General features: G+C 47.0%; 1 protein-coding gene across 1 annotated transcript in view; it reads left to right on the top strand.

Annotated features, from left to right (window-relative positions):
• Positions 1-23,776, top strand: part of LTN1 (listerin E3 ubiquitin protein ligase 1) — a 183,175-nt gene that overhangs the window by 65,074 nt on the left and 94,325 nt on the right. The window lies entirely within an intron of this gene.

Here is a 23,776-nt window from a genome sequence, read left to right as displayed (position 1 = left end):
GAAAATGTGAATGCCCTGGGAGCACAATCAGTGAACATGCGAGTGCGGGTTCGCCAAAGGCGTAGAGGCAAAGGCATGGGTGCATGGAAGTGCAGGACAATGAAATCCCTTGCCCAAATCCGTGATCCGCAAAAACTCAAAAGGCATTTGGGAAAAATATGGTTTGGTTCACGCTTCGTAATATGACACCCCACCCCCCCTCTTGTTTTATATCACCCTACATGAACACTGCTTATTCAACGGTGGTGCTGTGCACGATTACCTCGTACGTACTGTCTCGTTCATTCTCGTAGACTAACGGTGCAGTGGCACATTCATACAATAATGTCGCATGTGGATAAGGCAACTATCGTGCACAGCAGGTGTTATAGGCTGCGGGGCTAGTGCGGTGTGCAACAGCAAAACTTGTTTGTTGGAGTGCGGAATTCCCGCCTATTGGCTAAGGCCGACACCGGAGGCAATTACTGGCCTGCCACTCACTCGAGCGTGAAGTGTGCGAGTTGACCATTACGACGACAATGGTGACATTATTTTTGCTCAATGTTCACTTCCGCACCAGTAGCAAGCGGTTTGCTGGTAGATTTTACAAGACCGATAAGTCGATCGTGGCTGACAGACAGCCGTTGGTCGCTTTGATTGAACTTTCCAGATCAGACCAACCGCCGGCATGCTCTGCCTCCAAGCCGTCAAAAATTAAATCACGTCGTCTCAGTACACCCCCCACTCTAATAATATTTGTTATCTTTAAAACGAAGATAAAAAGAGCACATGAAAGGGTGAGAGCACCCGATGCACGAAGCCCCCATGCCTTCAAAGGAGGGTGCTGACGGAGCGATGGGCCGTGGTTGCCTTATGTCGTGACGCCTCCCGCAGCCCTGGCGATCAGCGGAGAGGAATCGTTGGGTTTGTTTCAAAAGTGCCGGCCGACCGACAACTCGCCGTTTTGTGCCCGGGTAGCCCCCCCCCCCTCCCCCCCTTCCCCCTACGATGCTGCGGGCAAGTTTTGTCACGGCCGGAGGGTTGCGCTCCGCTCGAATTACGCTACCCGTCTAGCGAGCGAAATGGTCGGTGCCGGTTAAAATAACACTACTTGCTAGGTCAGGCCACTCGCCCCCTTCTCTCGCACAGTGGCGGTGCTCGGCATAAGCGTGGGGCCCCCAAAAATCCGATGAGCTATAAAGCTCTTGACAGATGTTCAGTAGGGGCAGGTCAGAACGTTACAAACAACAAAAGAAAAATATGATTGGAGTAAAAAGTATAGGAAAGGTAAACAAATCAGTTAAAAAATATCCAAATAAAACTAAACCATTTTTATCTTGCCAGCTAAAGCCCATCGAGCTATTAAGTTTCTTTTTCAGAAGCGACCTGGCTACAAATGGTAGCTCAAACAAATGGCTTATCACGTGGAAATTTATAGCAGACAAATAATCGAAATAATTACTCAAGCGACCTTGGATACATTATGTTAATAGGGATACCCCAAATCTGACTCGTAACACTGTAAACATAATATTACTCGTAATTTGTGTCTTAAATAAATTACTTCACACAACTGTGATTTAATTGAGCTGGGTGGCTTGACCATAGCAATGTTTGGAGCCACATGACGCACCCAGAAATAATTTCTGCTAAAGGCCCAAAATAGATTGCCACCACCAACCACAGCTCCCACAGGTGCCACCTTCACACCTCGCCTCGTTTAACTTCTGCCAGATCTAATGAACGTGGCGCAGTTGACAACTGTACTGACCTCCAAGATCTGCTCTTACAATCTCATCACTATCGGGCTGATGGTCATCCTGTGTTGTCTCCAGCCTCTGCGTGCCTCTCCAATTCCCTGTTCTGTATGTCCCCCACTACTCGTCACAACCTTTACTCCCTGATTACATTTATAAAACTTTGCTCCGACATCATCAAACTTTACTCGCACTCTTCTGCCTTTGAACTTCTATCATCCTCTGCATACTCGTGCATTTAAAAACTAGAAACATTTAAAGCTGCTCTGTTAAACAACAATGTATACAAGCTGGGCATATTTTATACAGAGAAAGAGGCAGTCCTAGGCCGAGAGAAAAATTCAGGTCTTGAGCCTCGACTTTAACAGAAGCAGGGAGTCGACAGCACGGATGACTGATGGAAGGGAGTCCCAAACAATCGCAGCAGAGGAACCTCCCACGGAGCGAAGGTTGACTGGGGACTTTAAACCCCAAATTTCTATTGTCGGACACTTTATGACCTTTGGCTGCACCAGGCCACAGTCAATAATATCCATTGAGCCATAAAATATCATCTTTGTTACTGGGCCTTAACACGAAGCATACTTTGCAAGGGCAGCACTATTTCTAAATACAGTTCCATTACTTATTTACTGCTTTGTTTACGTAACTTTGCTTAACCGAGATAATCTACCGTAGTGTACGCTCATTGTTGGGGCAATGGGGTCATTTATCGTTGTACACTGCTCGCTGGTATTCCTCATTGGTATTTCCCATGATGCCCCTTGGCTCGCACATGTTTCACCTTGTCACGTAGCATCGGAACGAATCCACTGAGCGTACCCTACCCAGCTGGCATCGCAGGCGTGCGTGTGGTGTTAGTTTTTTTGCGCCGTTTAATTACGTAAAAATTGCACCGCCCGCCCGTTAGCGATTACAATTGGTCGGGCACCACTCGGCCCTCGGGTTTGAGATAAACGCAAATCGCTGGAGATCTGCACTGGTGAATGTATCACTGTGTATGTGCATTAGAGAAAAAAAAATGTCAATTTTGCCAGCGAACGTGGTGTGTGTGTGTGTGTTAAATGTAAAAGGTGGAATGCTTTTATCGTTTTTTTTGGGGGGACTTACGACTGTTGGAGAAATGCAAATAGTTTCAGATTTTGATTTTTATCGTGAGTGCTGTCTTCAAAGCTATTAAAATTGCTTAACCAACTACATCTTAAAAACAACAGAGACAAAGATCCCCTGCACTGCCTTAACAAACTGCTGGGGCAAGTGCTGTTAGCGAGCACGCGCTCACACACGCAGACAGCCGCGCGTAATGTACTCGTCAGTGCAGCGCTCGTAGGCTTGCGGAAACATTTATACAAGCCCGGCACTTAAAAAATAATCTTAGCAATAATATTTATTCAATTACAGACTCGGGGTCGGGCTGTCACGAGAGATGTTGCCGTAGAAGATTGAGAGATGAAAGCCGCACTGAAAGTGGGGACTCGCCAATGTGATGGCGAAGGGAAAACGTGCGACACTCGCTTTGACACCGGAATGCTGTGTTTTGTTAAGTGTAATGAGCTCTGTATTTACATTCATACATTTCTCAGGATTTTGGAGCCTTATGTATATATATTTATTCAAAACCTTTTGACTGCCACTCGTGTGTGCGTATACGTGTGTATACTTGCACAATGTACACAATGTACAATGCATATATGTACGTATGTTGAACTTCCTTCACACCGTACGTAAACAACCGTGCTAATCGGAGGTGTGGAGGAAGGACAATAAACTAATATGTGTACTATATACACACACACAAATTCAAAAGATTTCCTGTATAGGCTTTAAATGACTGTTAGGGCAAACGATATTGGCGAGTACCTATGAAGGCAGGCATGGCATCCGAGGGGGTGGTGTGGCCAGAACTAGTTCTGATGTTTACACATCTCGCCACCAGGTGCTCATTTAAAGCTGTAACCCTAGGGCAGGGGTCGGCAACCAAAATAACAAGAAGAGCCATTTCTTTCCAATTCGGTACAAAATTCAGTATTTCAAGAGCCGCAATGCATCTGAGTACATACTGTACATACGTACATATCGTCAAGAAGCAGCCCGTAAAGAGCCGCATGCGGCTCCGGAGCCGTAGGTTGCCGACCCCTGCCCTAGGGGATGCCCGAGAATGGTACAGATATTTGCCACTGATGTTGGCCATGAGCGGGAATTGAACTTGGGCAGCCCTGGTTCGTAGCAAAGTGCACTTAACACTACACGACTGCTCCCCACTACTAGTACTACTGCTATATACAAAGACAAAGGTCACACGTATAGCCCCCACCAGAGTGTTGGGGCAAGTGCTGTTAGCGAGCACCTAATGAAGGCCGACACCGCACACGAGGGGGTGGGTGGCCAACACCACGTCCGGCTGCCTTTGTTTCCCTAGTGATGATGTTTACACACCACACCGGGTAGTTATTTAAGGCTGAGTCGACCTAGGAGAGGCTCAGGACCGATTTAGATAATCGCCACTGGTGTTGACCGTGAGCAGCAATCGAACTCGGGTTGCCGCGTTCGTAGCGCAGCGCGCTAATGGCTACACCACCGCTCCCCACTCTATGTATACTATATACACACACACGAACATTATACACACAAATAAAGTCGGTATGTATACAGAATTGAACCTCGGAATGTTTTTGAAGCCTTCCAGGGGTTGTAAATTTGGTCGGCGGATGGGGGTGGCTTTTTTCTCTTCAGCGAGACCTCGTTTTCGATGAGGTGTGCTCGCCGATTCGTGACCTAAACACACATTTCAAACTCGCGTTATTCATTAATCCACTCGCAAACCCTTTCATAACACTGGTCGCCTTGTTTAACTGGAAGCATGTGTCAGGTTTAATTCAGAAATTTCCACGTCGTGTTTTTTTTTTTAAATTACGAGACTATTTTAAACTCGAGTAATGTCCTTTATTAAGTTACAGCGAGTCGTACGGTGCCGGGAGCGGGCGAGTTTGTTGTAATGTAGTTTGCTGTGACACCGCTCGCTTGCGTGAAAGACCTTGAGTTTGTCGTCCTATAATTGCCTTGTGGGTTGGGCCTTGTGTTCTGAGAAGTGAATTCCCGGCCACAGGTCTTTGTGTGCCACTCGCAAGCGTTCAGAAATCCACGGCGCGCACGCGTGACCTTACCAGATTTCCCAACTCCACCGGCCCTCGGAGTCTATTATTTGTAGTACTCTCTTTCAACTCCGTGTCCAACGTCAAGCTCGGTTAGTAGAGCGGCATTGCTCACGATTGACATTGCACGTTCAAATCGCAGCCAGTCATCATCATCATCTTTATTGTCATCATTGCAATCATCAAAATCACTCTTGACCTAATCATGGTAACCATCAACGAGTCATCATCGTAATCATCCACATTCTTTCAGGATCGTCAACATAAGCACCGTCTGGTGAGACATAATCTCAGGTTGTCCCTTTGAGACAACTGGGCCTTGCCATAGAAATGTGGAATTTCTACCACATTTTTGTTGACCACCAACAGAGATGAGCACTTGCCCCAACATTTAATTTGAGCTTCAGGGAATGTACGCTCCATCGACTTTTTTTTATTTTTACACTCTGGAAAAACACAGGGGGCTCTTCGACGGCACGGGGCTCCATCGACAAACGTTGGCGGGGCCTCGTGCGGTGGCGCACGTCGCACGCCAGCGGCGCCACGCGTCTTCACCATCCGGCCGATCCACAGGGCTACGCACGCCACTCGCGTCGCAACACCGCGCCTATAAATAGGCCGCTGATAATGGACGCCGGCAACGGTGTCAGCTCGGTCACCTTCCCGGTGACGGGCGAGCACGCCGGGACACGTGGGGGGCTGCACTGCCACCCTTCTCCCCCCGACCCCCTTCACCTCCTGCTGTCCCTCCATTCCCACCACCGCCCGCTTTTGCCCCCTCTTTCTCCCCCTCCCTCTTCCCCTCTCTCTCTATCTATGTTGCATCCACTGTGGGTCTGGAGCGGTGCCAGTGCTGGTGTCATGAGCGCACCCGCTCATGCGTCCAAGCTAATGGGTTCCAGGAGCGATTAATTGGTTTGTTTATAACTCACTCGGTGCGTTGGTGTTGCCGCTATCATTATTGGTCTGTTTTTTTTGGAAAACGTGTGATCGTTTCGGGTGTGGGTTTGCTGACGAAGGCGTGCGGCTGCGATAATTCTTGTGTCACAGTGAGGGCAGCTCAGTGCACCGAGTGCTTAGTTTCCTAACAGTATAATCCAATTTTATAACGTGGCAGTACTCTGTTCCTTGTATTGCGTGGCGAGGGTGGAACTGGGCTGGCTCGCTGCTGGCACTCGCTTGGACCCACAAGCCTGTGTCCACATGACAGCCCTTGAAGGCCAAAATTATCCCTTGGAGCCCCTGACCTTACTTCCTGACCCATGCCACCCACTTAGAACTGAGCTGAGCCGACCCTGCAAGTCGTCGTGAAAGATCATGGGGTCAACGTGGAAGTGAGACGTCACTCGCTAGGTTCAACTTCCTGGACTATTGTTGCCATTTTAATATTATGAACATTTCAATTTCTGAACTCTCACAGATAGCAGTGCACCACCCTGTGTTAGAAGAATGTCCCTGGAAGATGATCTTTTAGAACGACTTCATTAGACATGTTCACCTACACTCGGGGCATACCTTTCATACAACTTAAAAAGAGTGCGTGTCCTATAGGAATATTGACACATGTTGTATCGCTCAGAGCTGGAGTAAGTCAAATAAAGTGAAAACTTGACTGAAAATCCAAATTGGATGATATTTTGTTGTGCAGTCATTGGTGGCCATCAATTCGCTACTCACGGGAACCCTATTTTAATCGCAGGTGGCTAAAACGCAATCGTGGTTACATTGGTCGCGATACAAACAGCGACTATCAGCACTTGCTTTACACAATACAGGAATAGGGAGCCGATTGAAAATGCGTGTAAAAAACTAACAATACAAGACTACATTCTTATACTAACAAAAATAAAGGAAGGTAAAAAATGTATATTAACAAAGCAAATGCGATCAGTAACCAGCAACTTTTAGTATGATCCATGCAGACTCTGGTTCCCGCTTCTCTGCCAGTTATTTATTCCATTCGCTTCTTGATTCCTCCTCCAATGACTTGGCTCCTTCATCTCACCCACACTGTGTTCCATCACCATCACCACGACACTGCAGGCCACAAAACACAACACTCACATCGGCAGTTCAATGCACTCTCGTCAGATTTCATCCCCTTCAACCACGTGGCCACATCACTGCTACTTTTCCTCACAAGTTTCACCATGAGTGGCTGACACCCAGATTTGAACCCAGGATGTTAGCGGTGCTGGCTCTGTGCCCTGACACCTGGTGTTAGCCAATGAGCCACACTGCCAATTCCAGGATTTCTGTGGTTGCTGCTGCTGCCTGGTCAATGGAGCCCTCTGTGTGCATCTCACAGCCTCCACCACCAATGCCCAGTGGCCTACGCACAGGCAGTTAGTGAGTGAATATTATTGGAGCAGCAATTGTCCCATGGACCAGGCCAACTCATGGGTCTGCCGGATCGTGCCGCCTTCTCTTGTATTGATTGATAAGAGCGGCCGCTTCCTATTGGGGTCATCACGGGGAGGGGCTTTTTGAGGTTCGCTGGACGTGGGAAAGGGTGTGGCAGTGACCCTGTAGTGAACTTGGTATGTTATGGTTTGTAAAACTATAAACTGTTTTTATTTTACCAGTTAAGGCCCACTGAGATCTATAGCTCTCTTTCAGAAGTGACATAATCACAAATGTTAGCTCAACAAAGAGGCTTATCGGGTGGAAATTTATAGCAGCCAAATAGTTTTTAACGCATGTTTCCACGCAACCACGGGGAGAACAGGCAAACTCGAAATATACAAGCTTCAGCGTTGGAATCGAACCCATGACCTCCTGTATACCAAGCGAGGGAGTTAATATCTTGTCACTGTGGTGCAATTGGTGGAGTCTGGCATGGTGCAGAATTGATCCACGATTCATAATGTGTCACTCCAACTCGCCCCGTGCGTGTGTGTGTGTGATTTAAGCATTTTTTTAATGTTACAATAATAGGTGTAAATCGCATGCTTTCAATCAATATTAGCTGACAAGTTCTGGCAAAGGAAACTGCTTGCATAAGCTAGTGAAATTATAATATCTGGTGTACAGGTCAATTGTGAAGGCAGCTACTTTGTGTACATGTTTGTGTATTTGTTGCGGGTAGTGGTGGTGCAGCGGTTAGTTCGCTGAGTCACGAATCCCGCAACCTCAGCTCAATTCGCGATCACAGCTAACATCATCTATGAGCCTGACAAAATAAGAATAGGTTTTACCCTTTTTGGCAATAAAACAGGTGTTAAGATGTTCAAACACCAAATAAAAACCTTTTGCAAAGCATCAAGTCTGCATTAACCACACGTACTTGTGGAAAAACATGCAAACAAACAAGCTGTGATAATGAATGTATATGCATTGTCCTTGACATTGATTGGCCTACACCAGAGACAGCCTTCTTCATGGCCTAGTCTCACCACGTGCTAGACAAGAGAACGCCTAAAGGCGAACAGCACAAAGACAATGCAAGTATTAGAACACGTATAGCTCGGGTTTTGAAGACAATGGAAATATTATGAGAGCGTGTTTGTTTCCTTGTGTTGCCATAAGTATGTGTGGTTAATGCAGAATTGATGCCTTGCAAAAAAGTATCCATTCGGTGTTTGAACGTCTTACCACCTCCTGTTTTATTGCCAGAAATGGTAAAAACCTATTTTTATTTTTCATCATTTTGGATGCTGGCAGAAAAAATGGTCCAATTTTGATCTTTGAGCTAATCACATGAGTCCACTTTGTTGACTCCACCCTTGAAATGAATGTCTTGTACATTGTGTAAACATCGACACTGGGGAGACAAAAGTGGCCGTCTGCGATACTGACCACGACACCCTTGCGCCGTGCCGGCCTATTTAGGCGCTGGCTAGCGGCACTTGACCTAACAGTCTGGTAATGGCTTCATGGGTGGATCTTTGTTTGTGTGTGGAGGTATTATTATGGGGGAGGAGTGTTTGTTGCAGTGCGCTTTGATCCTGCCATAAAGTCATTGTCGGGTCGTCACTAAACCTGGCCTGCTTTATGTCTATTTAGGCTCAAATGAGTACCTGTTTTGGTGTTTTTCCATGAGCAATCGAGATACAGCACTTGCCCCTATCATCTGTAGCCCCAGACGGGGGTGGGGGGGGATCTATGTGCGTGTGTTAGCGCGTGCGAACAGAGAGGAATCGTAGTTTACACACAACGTTCTACAGAGACAGCAACGGAACGCTCCATTACCGGCTCTGCGTCGAGCCAGTGAACAGCGAAATCTCAACTCCATTGGCCGGTGGTTTTGTGCCTCTCTCCCGGTAGACGACTCGATGTGAAGTAACTACACGGGTGCTGTGTCGCAGACGAACAATGGCACCCCCGTGGTGAGATGTTAACTACTTCGCCTGGTATGCAGGAGGTCGTGGGTTCGATCCTGACCCTGACCCACCTGTATATTTGGAGTTTGCATGTTCTCCCCGTGGTCGCGTGGATTTTTTTGTCCGGGGTCCTCCGGTTTTTCCCTCCACATTTAGAAAGAACATGCGTTTAGAATAGTTGGCTGTGATACATTTCCACATGATAAGTCACTTGTGTTTGAGCTATGTATTTGTGATCCCAGGTCGCTTCTTAAGAAGAACTATGTAGCTCAGTGGGCCTTAGCTGGTATAATAAAAGGTTTAGTTGAGCAATGACAAGCACTTGGGAATGAAGAGCGTCGTGGTGTGCACGTGGTGGCGGTCACATTTGTTCACTCCTTCCGGCGTCATGCTCACCCATACTAGGAGCTCGCTCGGAGCATTTGCAGCAGCAGCAGCAGCTCACATGGCTTAGCAGTTGGAGGGGTGGGGGGGTTTTCTGTCGATGTATGTCCAACTTTTGCACTGTATCTCAAAGAAAGGAAAGAATTGAGAATAATATAAATCATAGGCATTGCCTTCCAGAGACCAGCTTATGTTTTATTATTTTATGGACGCCACCCACTTTCTCGTTGGCTGGAGAAAAAGCCCATATGTTAAAGAACAGAACCCCAAGCCAAACTAATTGCTCCAACAGCTGGTACCCGAATGGCTTAATCTTCATTACACACACAAACTCACATGTATATTTTACATGGAGATACGTAAACTATGTAGAATGAGAGGCCGTGCCAAAACCATGAGTTGTCCTTTTGTTGTGAAGATATTTTGTGTATTTTTTTTGCACGTCAATACGCAGATGGCATGAGTCATATGTTCTTGAGAGGTTCCGTCACACGGTGCTGCGATGCTTGCGTATGCCTGCATGCGTGCGGCACAATGTTGATAAGCTACAGCGACTCGCAGCCCTTATCTGTGTGCTTGCTGCAGCGTGGGTTCTGGCTGTGCGCTGAAAGCACAGATGCATGTCCGCAACAGCACAGGGCAGCTGTCAGAAAGCTCTCGTAAGAATGCCCTAAGAGAGTGGGTTGGCAACCAAAATAACAAGAAGAACATTTTTATTCTCGAATTTGGTTAAAAACCTCTATTTCAAGAGCCGATCCTTTATAAATAATATCACGAAGCGGTTCTTAAAGAGCCCGCAGGTGGCCAACCCCTGCCCTAAGAGGAGACGCAGCAAGCTAATGTCATTCGCCCTGTCTCTGTGCATAATTTGATAAGTGCATCAGTGATTTGCGCTGTAAATGGAGTAGCGTTACGCTATGTTTGCTACAACTAATGTTACACTGATGACCTTGACTGAGTGCTTTCTAAGCCTGGCAGGGAACACGAGGAAGTAGTATTGTCTACACGTTGCACAAGGTGCTCATTTGAGGCCGAGTCAACCTACAGAAGTCCCCCAGGTCAGGTTCACTCGCCGCCGACTTTATGCATGGCCAGGAATAGAATCTCAGGTTGCTAGGAACGCAGCTCGGTGGATTTGCACGTACACACCCACACGCGCACACAGATGTGTGTGCACATCTATCTGCCTATCTATGGCGCTCATGCTGGGGCAGGATTAATGCACTCCAGGGAAAGTACCGCGTTAAAAAAAAAGTGTGGCTGGTGACATGGAAGGTGACAGCGGAAGGATCGCGGCAGAATGACCGCGGTTGAACGAGCAAGCGGTAATCTGCGTGCAAACCGACGTGGAGAGACGGCTTGGGGTACGGCACGTGCGCGCACGGCAGTTGCGTTCCACCCTTGACGCCTCCCGTTATCTCCCGGATTAAGAGCCCCCGGCCGTACGCCTCTGCATTTTTCCAAGTGATATGACGTGTGTGGCCTATTACCCGGGGTGTGAAGGGCAGTGCGGTGGTTCGCACACACACACACACTTGCGCTTTCAATCCAGCGACCTGAATTGGATTCCCTTCCAAGGCTATCATGTCAGTGGCGAGTGTTAACTGAACTTGTCCGGGCACACCCCCTTCAACGCACATGGAACCAGTGTGTGGTGAAGTGTGTCCTGACAACTTCCATGACAGACATGGTGTAGGGAGGCCCAGCAGTGGATTTGACAAGGGGCTTAAATATATATAATTGTGGCCATGCTGAAGTATTCCGTCCTAGGTGTTTCGGTCTTATATGGTCCTTGCTCATAAGTTAGTTATCTATGCGTGCAATGAACTTTGCATGGGATTGCCAACTGTTATTTATTGTATGCGGATTGATATTAATTTTTGCTTGCATGGGGAAAATTAAGAGCTATTCAAATATGCCCTCGCCTGGCTAACACGTTAACACATTCCTGCGGCGGGAGCTGGTAGAAACGTTGGGTTGCTCGGTCAATGGCCAGGGTCAACGGCGGCGTGGTGTATTCCGCAAATATGGCCGACTGTGAGGGCGGGCACAAGCCGGCGTGAGTAGGTTAAACGTTGAGTTTTATAAGGGCACCACGGGGTGACCAGCCCCGCCCCTCTTCACCCAGCCCCACCCTCCCCACCCAGCCCCTCCCCATCCTCCCCACCAAGCCCCTCCCCACCCAGCCCCTCCCCACCCTCCCCTCTCCACCCAGCCCCACCCCTCCCATTTTTAATGCACGACGGACACAATAATCCCCCGTGGGCTGGTGGAACCAGGTGGTTCCTACCAGTATTATAACTTCTGCACTCTGTAGCCGTGTTACGTAATTGCGCGTTGTGTTTTTGTGCGATGTTTGGTTTCGCGTCAAAGTTTTAAGCGCTAATTTGGCAGTAAATAGAACTTACTTACTCTGCCCAGAGCACAGTGTAAGCAACATGTTACGTTTCAGCACTTAAATGTCATCTCGAAATTACGAACTTATAAATAAGGAAACGAAATAAATTTCATAAACAAAAACAGTTGATCTAAATTAAGCATTTAGATATTTCAAAGATGGGAAAAATTATTATGAGAACGCGATTATTTAAGATTCTCATGCTCAGCTCTTCGACTTGTTCTAAGGACCTCCATTCTTGCCCATGATCTATTGTTCCGTTATATAACACAGTGTATGCATAGGCGCATTGACAACAGAGATATTGTGATGCATCTCTTTGGCTGCCCACTTGTATAAAACATTGTCTGCTTTTTTATACAAAAATAGGTCTGTTTTGGTGGTGTTAATTTTTAAGCCCAATGTTTATATTTCTTTATCGACTGCATTTTCAGATTTTTTTTACAATTTTATTTACTTTGCACAAATATAAATGATTGTTCTCTACATATCCTAGGATTATCAAAATATTACTGTGCTCCACCAATAATAAAACCAAAAAAATTGGTGGGAACTTTCTACATCTCTATTTCATTACATTTTTTATTTCATTGAAAGCACTTACTTCATTCGGACACTCCTAGGTTATTGGCCAAGAAAGTGACAGCTGGCAGTAAATAGAACTTACGTTCTCTGGGAAATAACTCGGCACTTTAACAACTACTCACGCTCCAAAACGGTCGAGTGCATCGATGCACAGCGGCGCTTCGCTGAGCCCCAGAAAGGTCTCGGTTGGGCGGTGAACTTCGGGATGGTGTTCGGACGGGTTGTGCGTGTTTCTTGCCGTTGTAGTGGATAAACGCCACAATAGCTGAACGCACTTTTGGGGGGGGGGGGGAAGGGGAACTTGCGCTACCAGCAACAACACCCCCACGCGGCAGATTCCTGGCTCCAGTCGGGATGACCTGTCTGCCAGCGTGCCGGAGAAAATTTCACTCGGGACGCTGAGACTTTGGCAACAGCTTTTCGAACGTTTGCTTTATTGTTCACGTGGTCCCGCCCCTCCAAATATGGCTGTGCAAACAGTTTACATGAGCTATTGCTAGTTTTTACGAGGCTGCCGATTGTTGATGGGAGTGGTTTTTATTTTATTTTTGCAATTCTTGGAGAGCAAAGACTTATTGGCGCGTGCTTGGTGTGAGATTTTGTTTGATGCCTCACAGCAAATCCTGCGTCACGCCGGGGGTGTCATCTAAGGGAGGGAGGCCTTCGGTTACCTGGAGGAACATTCCTAGCCAGCAGCAAGGGCATCTCGAAGAAATCCGTGATCGTCGTCGGCAGGTGTACGGAAGTTTACGTGACAACAATACAATGCGCTCACTCATGGCACTCATGGTTGGCGTATTTGATTTGGTCATCCTTCCCGGAAGGACCATCCAGCGTTGAGTTGGAGTGATGTAGTTATCGGCTCGTATGCGGTTGCCGCCGGGTGGATTGTCACATCGTGGGATTGCGATAGGTGGCACCGGATCGGGGAAGCCTTCATCCAGCAGTGGATTTGCCCATGGCTATTGCTGCTCATCATGTTGATGTTGATTTGATGCAGGAGTCGGAAAATGTTGTGGGAGATTGTTTTGAATTGATTTTAACACGACACAGTAACTGGCTTAGTGTCCTATTCTATTAACATCTCAAGCCCGATCAATGAACACCGGTTGGGCCTGAACTATTAACAGTCCGTGTGCAATAATAATTATTGCCTCATTAATTCTTACTCCGTTCTCAAAGTTCTCTTCGCATCTGTACGTACGTTATTATCACCACGGTATACATTTGCCCGTGTGTTCACAATGATATTTATCACTGAAGCGCATACCACAGAACTACCTCCGAGATTTCTTCAAGTTACGTCATGTTCACGCAGCAAGGCGGAAAAAGTTTCCTATCCGCTCTGAATATGAGAATGATGTTCGTTGCTTGACAAGTCAAACCGATATTTTAATTCTCAAAGCTAGGAAATTAGCCTAATTAAGTGGACAACTTAAATTTCGATGTAAAGCTTTCGTGACTGCAGGGATTCATCTCCTTGGTTCTTTCGGTAAAGTCACGTAGAATGGTAGTAATAAAATATGTGTAATTGTATTTATTTTATTATTTCCATTCTACGTGACTTTACCGAAAGAACCATGAAGATGGACAACTTAATGCCGCGTTCCATGAGATAAGCTGGTGCAACTGTAAACACTTGCAGTCTTCACTCCTTTAAAAGAAGAATGGACGAGATCCACTCTGCTTCTGAACAGACAATTGAGTGGATAACAAATAAAAATTACATCTTTAATCTGCTGCTATTAATCGCAATTGTACAGATTGCCTTGAACGTCAGTAAGCCCTCCTATTCATATGTCAAGTCAATGAAACTAAATTATACAATTCTCAGAGCTGAATAAACAAAGTAAATCTCATTTAGATTTGTGCAGTCATCGGTGATCGAACTAGCACCATCAGCTCGCTACGCTTGAGAACCCGGTTTAACCCCAGATGGCCGTCGTTTGTAACTACTTTGAGTCCGCTGGCGCACGCAAGGGGGGGCCAGGAGATTCATGGGGTGATGTCTGTGGTGCAAAGGCTGCGTTGAAACAACGGGGGGGGGCTCTTGGCGATGCGTCAATCACGCCGAGTGCGCGTCGGCTCCGCCTGCCGCAGGTCTCCACCTTTATTTATTTTAATCTTGCAAGAATTGCAGACGTTGTACTTTATCATCCAACGCACGGCAATCTGATATCATCTCGCCGCCACCGCCGGCCCCGGCCGTTGTAAAATCGTGCCCGTGGGCCAAATTGGTACGTCTGTTTTTTTGCGGTGTCGGAGCCCTGCGCTGCATCAACCCCCTGTGTAGCATCGCATGACCTCGTGGCTTTAGCAGCAGCAGCAGCAGCCGGAATAACTGAGGAGAAAATGACGCTTCAACCGGAAATTAATGTTCTTGTTGCGAAGTTTAGCCCCGTTGACCCCGTCAGCGAGGGAGGGTGGCGATTGGATCATTTGGAATCGATTTGGCAGAAGTGGCAGAAAATGTATTTAAACGTGCGGCGTGCAAGACGCTACTTTTAACAAAGTAGGGTTCTCGGTAATGTTTTTGGAGAATGATTTTTTGTCATTACTGCTACTATTATTATTACTACTACCCCGCTAGTTTACCTCAGGAAAGTCTCACCGAGTCTCAAGACTCTTTTCAGGAGGGTCCTGCCAAGTTTTTGCAGTAGGGGGTACGATGTTGCTGCCGTATTTTGTCTCATTTGAGTAATTTGCGGGTAATTTTTCAACATTTGCGATCTGTGGTCAACGCCAGTTACACTGATTGTTATTTTCTTGCGAGAGGAAAAAAAATGGAGAACCTGGAGGATAAACTTAATGCAGATCGGGGCATGAAACGTTCTTGCTGCTAGGCACAACTATTACCATTACGCCACCTTGCCATGACAATAAGGGTTTTCGTGATATGATAATAACACGATATGCCGTAGAATATAAGGTTCACAAAAAATATAAGGTTCACAAAAAATCATCACAAAATATTAGCAAAATCACAATCATTACATTTTGAAGTCAATTTGCTGTTATGTATTAAATCATTGCTTTGCAAACAATTTCCTGGAGTTATTTACCATGTGGTGGTTATATGGTCTCCTAATCTTGTCAATTCATTCACCTCGTTGATTATTTCTTGCATAACTGGCAGAATGTGCATTATAAGCATTACAGGCTGTAAAGTTGCAATGATTATGTTGAGTGAACTGCAGTGGAAGAAACTGCTAACCCTATATATGAACCCGAGGCCTCATACCACAGTGGCAGTTCCATCACCGGTTGTGCCAACCATTGTGGCTAAATATGATTGTGAAACGTATTTCTTCTTTTGAGCATTTGCTCCACTTGGTGAGGTCTGTGGAGAGTGGTGGAACAGTGGTTAGCGCGCTGCGCTACGAACCCGGCAACCCGAGTTTCGACCACCAACACCAGTGGCGATTATCTGAACTGGTCCTGGGCATCCCCTAGGTCGACTCAGCCTCAAATTAGTACCTAGTGTGGTGGGTAAACATTGCCACTGGGGAGACAAAGGTGGCCGGGCGTAGTCCTGGCCAAGTCCTCTCTCCATCCACAGTCTTCGATCTATCACCATCTCCGCAGTAACGCCACATATTCTCATGTCCTCATTATTGACTTGTCATCTTCAGTTTCCCCCTTTTTCTCTTTCCCTCAACTTTCGTGTTCTCTAGTTTCAACTTACCCCCTCGACGTTCTGCACATATGCCCAAACCGTTGCAGTCTATTCGACCCAACTGCTCCTATATCGATGCCCGCGACTTTTACCCGTCGGCTCACTTGTTCATTTCCCACGCGATCTTTTCTTCATGATAAAAGTTATTTTTGGTTAGATCGCGTAAATGTGTTGTTAACCCACCCACCACCCGACGCAGCCAATCAGTAAGGTTTGTCACGTAGACCAAACGTGCCAATTAGTTACTAGTTCAGCGTACCGGTGTGTTGGAGAGTAAACCCACAACATTTACGTATTTGAGTACCCTGATGTTTTGCTGGTGAATACAGCAATTGGCTTTGTCGGACAAATTGTGCCGGAATTGCCCGACTCGACAAATCCATCTCCGTCATCAGCCTCATCGTGTGCTCCGGCCGTTTTCTCTCGTACCCAGCACTCCCGAATCACGCATGAACCCTGGCTTAAGGACGATGCCTTGCATAAAAAATTGGCATTTTATTTTTGTGCATCACCCAACTCTACTTGACCCACACCTTGGTTATTCCACTCCTAACTTTACTTGTCAATCTCTCTCCATTGTCTGGCTTTGTGGATTCCAATATACTTGAACTTCCGTACTAAAGAGATATGCTGGCCGTCTAGTTTCATGGATGGATTTCCAGTCGTTCTCTTCTGTATTTATTTACGCATGTACGTTCAACTTATTTTGCACCATGCGTAGCCAACCGTTCTAATCCTCTATAAATGGGCAGCGTATATTTCTGATGTCCTGCCGACAATGGAACGTTGGCGTGCGCTGGGCCAGGCGGAGCGATTAGCCGGACGGCGTGCAAGATAGCGGGGCATGTTTTGCCGCGTCAGCGGTGGAGTTCGTCGCTTTGAGCGATTGCGGGGTTAAGTGTCCAGGTCCCACGGGACCCGCGAAGTTGTACGCGCGTCACGGGCGACGGCTGCATTGCTGCCCTGGTTTTTATTGCTCAATTACATTCTTGTTTTACAGCTCCTGAATTATTTCCAAAAAAAATATTTAACTTTGACTCCAGTGGCTGCTGTCACCTCCGACGTAAAAATGTTGCAATGGTGACTATGGGTTTTTTTTTTGCATCTGTCATCCCCGTTTATTATTTCAGGGAAAGGTGAACCTTGCAGCAGCAAGTTGCATCACGCCGATCAGATGTCAGCAGGTTTGACGGGGTCTGTGTTGTAAATCGGTGCGGGAGTGTTTGCGATCGACATCGGCCGCCGTGGGTGTTCAACGCCGAAGAGTCTTCCATGTCCTTTCCGCAGTCTTTTCTTTCTTATCCCTGTTGGGCTCGTCAAGTCGAGCCACTCAATGGGGTGTCATGGTCATCTTGTTATCTTATCATATTTTATATTTATGGAGCACCTTAGCTCAAAGCGCTATACATAGTTTTTAAAGCGGTAACAAAAATAGAGTGATAATTGGTTTTTTTACCCTTCTATCTGGCAACAAAACTGACACCTTTTTACAAGGAGTCATGTTTGCATAGACCGCAATACCTGCAGTCATAATACTAACAAAAGAACATAACTCTGATAATGTGCACTGTCCTTGAAGTTGATTGATCCACACCCGAGACAGCTTTCCTTAGAGCCTAGTCTCACATGGGTTGGACCAGATGACGCCAAAAGGCGCACAACTCAAAGACAATGCACCATCAGAGTATGAGAGCTCGGGGCAAGCATCTACACTATGGGAACCTCATTTGCCAGTAAAAATATGATAATTGGTTTTTTTACCCTTCTATCTGGCAACAAAACTGACACCTTTTTACAAGGAGTCATGTTTGAATAGACCGCAATACCTGCAGTCATAATGCAAACAAAAAAACATAACTCTGATAATAAGGTGTCAGTTTTGTTGCCAGATAGAAGGGTAAAAAACCAATTATCATATTTTTTTACTGGCAAATGAGGTTCCAATGGTGTAAATGCTTACCCCGAGCTCTCATACTCTGATGGTGCATTGTCTTTGAGTTGTGCGCCTTTTGGCGTCATCTGGTCCAACCCATGTGAGACTAGGCTCTAAGGAAAGCTGTCTCGGGTGTGGACCAATCAACTTCAAGGACAGTGCACATTATCAGAGTTATGTTCTTTTGCTTGTATTATGACTGCAGGTATTGCGGTTTGTGCAAACATGACTCCTTGTAAAAAGGTGTCAGTTTTGTTGCCAGATAGAAGGGTAAAAAAACCAATTATCATATTTTTACTGGCAAATGAGGTTCCCATAGTGTAGATGCTTGCCCCGAGCTCTCATACTCTGATGGTGCATTGTCTTTGAGTTGTGCGCCTTTTGGCGTCATCTGGTCCAACCCATGTGAGACTAGGCTCTAAGGAAAGCTGTCTCGGGTGTGGACCAATCAACTTCAAGGACAGTGCACATTATCAGAGTTATGTTCTTTTGTTTGTATTATGACTACAGGTATTGCGGTCTATGCAAACATGACTCCTTGTAAAAAGGTGTCAGTTTTGTTGCCAGATAGAAGGGTAAAAAACCAATGATCATATTTTTACTGGCAAATGAGGTTCCCATAGTGTAAAAATAGAGTGATTTAGATGGCAAGGGGCATGCTCGGGCCGAGGAATGAGTGACCGTGAAAGAGGGCACGTGGGGGTCACTAAGGGGCACTGCAGAGGGACAGGACAGCGTGGAGGGGTGAGGGTTAGGGAAGAGGAAGCGAATGGGCGATGGAGAAAGGTTTTAAGAGAGGAATGGAACAAGGTTGAGGAGGGAGACTTCTCAATGTACAGGTGCAGTGCTGAGTCTATGGGCAGTGCTGAGTCTATGGGCAGTGTTGAGTCTATGGGCAGTGTTGAGTCTGTGGGCAGTGCTGAGTCTATTGGCAGTGTTGAGTCTATGGGCAGTGTTGAGTCTATGGGCAGTGTTGAGTCTATGGGCAGTGCTGAGTCTATGGGCAGTGCTGAGTCTATGGGCAGTGTTGAGTCTATGGGCAGTGCTGAGTCTGTGGGCAGTGCTGAGTCTATGGGCAGTGTTGAGTCTATGGGCAGTGTTGAGTCTATGGGCAGTGCTGAGTCTATGGGCAGTGCTGAGTCTATGGGCGATGCTGAGTCTATGGGCAGTGTTGAGTCTATGGGCGGTGCTGAGTCTATGGGCGGTGCTGAGTCTATGGGCAGTGCTGAGTCTATGGTCAGTGCTGAGTCTATGGGCGGTGCTGATTAATTTACAGGGGAAGTTGATTCGAGTGGAGGAGTGCAAGGAGGGAGAAGAACTGAACACGGGATTGGGCACAGGGAGGAGGAGGGAGGGACAGTGAGAGACCGAGAGAAGTTTTGGATTGAAGAGCACGATGGGGGACATGGAAGGAGATGAGTGAGGCATCATCATCATCTGTCCCTTCCAACTGCTTATTAACAAACACATTTCCGCGATGATGGATCTCTTTTTTCCTCCAGTATTTCTGCTTCGTTTGGTGGCAATCCTTTCTCTTCTTTGCATTGCCAAGTACGAGATGCTGACGAGGCTCATTCCCAGAATGCATCTGTTGTCCCCCCCCCGCACCTCCGATTAGCACGGTTGGCTACGGACGGTGTTCGGAGTTATAAGCGAAAGAAGTGCAACATACACGAAGCACTGCAATTTTCTGACCTTGACTTTGTGCAACGAGGTTGTTTTCGCTTCTAACTTCGAACGCCGATGGGTTCGAGTCTTGCCAGTTGAAGTCCTCTGTGCTCTGAACTCTCTCAGGGGTTCATGCCGGCACGGGGAGTGGTTAATTCGGTCAAGTGTTGCGCAAAAATTACGTTGCGTTTCCCAAAGTGGAAGAGGATTGCGAAAGTTGCCACTGGGCTCTAAATCAAGAAAGTTTAATTGAATTTTGCATTTTTCCATATTTGTGTGTTATGATCGTCAATACCACAAAATTGTAAAGAAAATTCACATTGAAATAGCCAAACATCATAATTGGAAGTTATAAATATCGTACTGCTCATGCTGTTCTGCATAAATATATTTTAAAATATCATCATCATGAGTATCATGAGCACCATCATTGTCATCGCAGTGATCATCCTGACCGTGTATTGTCAGCTTTATCATCGTCAACATCATCATCATCATAATCGTCGTGACAATCACCGCCGTCGTTGATTCTTGTCATTCCGCCCGTCGATCGTATATCAAGTCGGTGCGGGACCCTTGGAGCCGCTCCATTAAGCTGTGCACAGCTTATTTATTTTCGTCCATTAAAAAAAAAATATCCAACGCCTACAACAATAACCACGGCTGGGCTTTGTTTGCTCAGCTCATCGACTCTGTACAGGAATGCCCAGGGATGCGTTGGGGCGCCCAGACTGGGCATGTGACCCGGTTATCAGATACTCGTTCACTCAGCCATGCGTGGCAGGTGCAGCGCGAGGCCGGGAGAGAGCTGTCAGATATTTAAACAAAAAATGTATTCATTAGTTCATTCCTTTTGTTTCATTCAATTCCCTTTACGTCACCGGGTGAGAAGTCCATTGATGTAATTTAGCTTTTTTTTTTCTGTAACCATTCATACACCGCTATGTTTTTGGGTTGTACTGCGTCTTGTTGTTTGGCATGAATAGTCAGTGAAACTCAAATATTCAGGTCCTCAACGAGATCCCAGCATGTGGAGTGAAACGTCGGACATGGTGTGCCAAACATTGCGTGGTGAAACCCGAAAACTCATCGTCGGAGAGCCGTGCAGCTCAACCGCGAAAACCTATGCAGGAGTGTTCATGTTTCATTTGAGAGCTAACTTGTGTGCGAATATCACGTTTCTCGGTGTTTTCACTGAGAGTAGTATCGCACTATAAAGTGTGATTTACAGCTATGCAAGTCTTTATGCCCTTTTCCGGCTCTAAAAAAGCGATACGGTGCGTCATGTCAGCCTCTGAAATATCACTCACTTATTATACGGCCGTGCTAATGACGGTGGTCGTGAGATTTTCCTCTCACCTCCATCACTGTAGTTGTGGGGGGGGGGAGGAAACTTGCAGGATAGTCATTTGCGCACGACACTGTTGGTGACCTGAGTTCAATTTCCAGCCCTGGGTAATGTCTTTGAACTGTTCCTGCATCCCTCCGCTGTTCACCAGTTATGGTGAGGGATGGCCAAACAGACCCCATTTGTCAGTAAATTGACAAATGGCCATATGTTGTTATTGTATAACTCTGGTAATGTAGAAGATTTCAGTGAACCAAATGTTTTAGTGTAATGTACAACTTTAGACGTGGTATCCGTTACCAAGTCGCCCTGTTCCACTCGCGTGAACGTCGATGTCACGGGGGGGGGGGGGGGTCGTGTAACGTCCACCGTACAGCAGACACACGGGGCTATGTTTACATTTCGACAGCGTCAAACGATTGTCTCTCAGCACAGATGCAATCGCAGGCCAAAACCATACTAGGTTTCACCTGTTGTCTCCTAACCCCCGACCGCCTGTCGTTAATAAGAGCGGCGTTTCTCAAGTGGATTTTTTTACGTCTGTGTCAAGAGGGTCGGTAAAAAATGGTTTGCGAGCGAGGTATTAAAAGTATAAAAAAATCACACTCAGCGGCTAACTCATTACATTATTTAACATTGCACTCACCTCTGTCAATGTGTTATCACAAATTAGTAAACTGTTTTTTTTTTTTTAAACCGGGAGATGAGATTTCAAAGCAGCAACTGGGTTGCACACGGATGCCATTGCTTTAATATAAACTTATAAAACACGCCAGACGTAACACGCTGTCAACCAGGTGCCTTCGCAGTTGGCTTGCTGGAATGTTTCGCGATGCCAACTGTGTTCCAGCGCTCGCCGCCAACGTTCGTGTTATACGATTGAAAAATTAACGCCGCACGAATTTTAACAGATTAATTTGACTCTTAACCCAACTCGCTAACACGTGCTCTGTCAGCACACGGATTTTTTTGTGTCCTTTTTCAAGAATTGCTAACGAGGACAGTTTGGTGTTGAATTCGAAGTAAAGCAGATGCAAGATTGTGGGCGGCAGGGGAGGGGGTGGGTGTTCATGGGGCGGTTAGTTTGTGCGTGATTAACGGTGCTGCTGAGAGCCCACACAAGACAAAGGTCCCACCATAAAGTCTTTACAGACCTTTTGAGGCCAGTGCTGTTAGCGAGCAGCACCTGTGAAGGTCGGCACGCACACTCAGGAGGTGGGTGGCCAGCACCACGCCCGACCACTTTTGTCTCCCGAGTGGCGATGTTTACACACCGCACCAGGTACTCGTTTGAGGCTGAGTTGACCTAGGGGATGCCCAGGACCCGTTAAGATATTCGCCACCGGTACTGGCCGTGAGTCGGAACCGAGCTCGCGTTGCCGGGCTCATAAAACGTAACGCGAACCTCTGCACTACCGCTGCCCTTAAAAACCCGCACAAATACACACACACGCACACAGCTCACGCGAGCCGCCTTGCAAACCGTCGATCAAATTGCAACCGCCTAGGGCGCTTCAGTGCAATCGATCAGCATGCCGCCACGACGCCAGTTGTACAAAACGTCTGACCTGACACGTTTGCGCGGTGGGTGCAGCGCGATGTTTTTATTATTTTTGCGCGTACGGTACGGTGATGCCACCGGCGTATGAAGTTGTGTCTTTTCGACTGAAGGGGACAATGTGTGAACATTGCCCGCTGAAGCAGAAGTAACGAAGCGCCGGCGGCTTCGAGGTGCAACGTTTTTGTTGTCGTTAGGCGACGGCGTAACCGTGTGCATATTTCATCAACAAACCATTACATCTTAATCCAATTAGCGTGGCATGTGGATAGACGTTTGTGTTAACTTTGGCCCCAATGTCCACATGGTAGTGTTTAGGTTTGTTAATTCTCTTGGCGTCGTTTCAAGGGGGGAAAGTTCAGCTTTTTAGAATTTAGATTCAAATGCCACCCGCCCCCCCTCTCTTTTTGAAGCCGCACCACTTACAAAGCGACGTAATGATGCCTTCCCCTGTTTAAAATTACGCCCTCGGCTCGTGCCGCTGCTGCCTTCGCCTCACCCCCAGGGCTGCCCCGCCACGGAGCCTGCCACCTGCTCCGTGACTGCCACCTGCTCACACTTAAGGCTGCCACTTGAACACCCCTTGGCATAACTGCGGCGGCAAATGGTTACAATTTGTATTCTCTTTTTGCGCGTACGGTACCGAACGCGGTGCCTCTCCACCCACCGCATTCGTTCGACGACGTTCAAATTTGCCGTCGCCCCCCCCCCCCCGCTCCCACACAGCTCCTGCATGGAGGCGTGGGGACGAACTGATCGCTCGTGCCCGTAAACCGCCGGTTTCTCCCTGTCCTGTCACAGCAGCGAGGATTTGCCGTTGGCCTTCGCTAGGCACCTCTGTCCATTGCCAAAGTGCCCAATGAAAGCTTTCGGGGCAGTAAAAGTAACCGATAGATCTGCAGTGCGCCTCCGATTAGCACGTTTGGCTACGTACGGTGCCAGAGAAGTTTAACATTACACAGGCGCACGTGCGTTTTCGGGGGGGTTGTGCCGTGCATTGTTCAGTACGACCATCC

This window comes from Lampetra fluviatilis, chromosome 47 (genome assembly GCF_964198595.1).
Source record: "Lampetra fluviatilis chromosome 47, kcLamFluv1.1, whole genome shotgun sequence".
Classification (NCBI taxonomy): domain Eukaryota; kingdom Metazoa; phylum Chordata; class Hyperoartia; order Petromyzontiformes; family Petromyzontidae; genus Lampetra; species Lampetra fluviatilis.
Note: the sequence above shows the minus strand (reverse complement) of the source record. Positions and strands in the feature narration are given on the sequence as shown.